We start from the raw sequence: 1384 nt of genomic DNA on the forward strand, positions 1-1384 counted from the left end.
TTCATAGTGCTGACCTTGTGGTTAGCAGCTCAATGTGCAACACTATGCTACCAGGGATCCTACTATCAAAGTAGGTTAGTAATAGAAAAGTTATATTTTGTAACTGCTCATACATTATAATTTGCACAGAATCATCCATCTCTCTGCAGACGATATATGATAGGACTTCCAGATAAATATAAAATCAAAGGTTTTATAACTTCTCTCATTACATTGTTTTCCTTTCAATATTTTATTTCCATCTCCTATATTAAAACAATAACAACAGAAAAAAGTGGCCTGGTGGTGCTGAGATTGTTGACTCTAAGTCCTGAGTTGTCCATAGGATAAAAATGAAGCTACAAGCTTCCGTGAAGGGTTGCAAATCCTCTGAGAATCTGTATGTGGTTATTGTGAATCAGAATGCACAGTAATCTGTGGCAGTGGGTTTGGTGTTTTGGGCTGTCCTATACATGAATCCACCATTTGTCTGTCAGTGTTTGTTCTATAGTAGCACGTGTGTTGCTGTGAGACTGGAAGCTATATCACCTGTATTTCAAATGCCAGTATGGTCACTCACAGTGAACATGTTTCACTAGAGGTTCCAAACTTAGAACAGACTATGAAGAAGGAATAGGCTACCCACTTCTAAGGAAGCAGCCACAGAAAACCTTAAGGAAATAACCAAAATAATATCAGATACTGAAAACTGCATGAAAAGAAGCAGAACATTGTCAGAGATAGTGCCAGGGATGGGTCCTTCAGATAAGGAAGCATCCAAAATATGACTGGGGAAAATTGTTTCTCAAGGTAGGGTTCACCGTGATGACTTGAGTGGAGTAAAGCCTGTGGGATCTTCACTTACTGAAGGGGCATGATTCAAATTGAGAAGAAAAAGCTGAGCCATCAATTAATGATAGGAACTTGGAATGTAGGAAATATGAATCTAGGAAAATTGGAAGTTGTGAAATATGAAATGGAATGCATAAAATCAATATTCTAGGCATTGGTGAGCTGAAATGATCTGGTAATGGCCATTTTGAATCAGAGAATCAAGTGCTTTAATAGCTTGGGAATTAAACAATCCAGAGGAATGCTGTTGCATTCATTGTCCAAAAGAATATTTCAAGATTTATCTTGAAGTACAATATTGTCTGCATTTGGATTATTTCTATCCAGTCAAGGAAATCTAAGCAATGCAACTATTATTCAAAGTTATGCATTCAACATAAAAGCAATTGATGAAGAAATTGAAGGTTTCTATCAAAGAATTTAGCCTGAAATTGACCAACCATTCAATACAGATGCAGTGATACACATTGGTAGTTGGAATGCTTATGTTGGGGGGAAAAGGGAGAAGGAATTAGTACTTGTAAAATATGGCCTTAGTGACAGAAAGGCAGCC

This window comes from Echinops telfairi, unplaced genomic scaffold (assembly GCF_000313985.2).
Source record: "Echinops telfairi isolate 266 unplaced genomic scaffold, ASM31398v2 ScPeMD7_7416;HRSCAF=8454, whole genome shotgun sequence".
Lineage (NCBI taxonomy): Eukaryota > Metazoa > Chordata > Mammalia > Afrosoricida > Tenrecidae > Echinops > Echinops telfairi.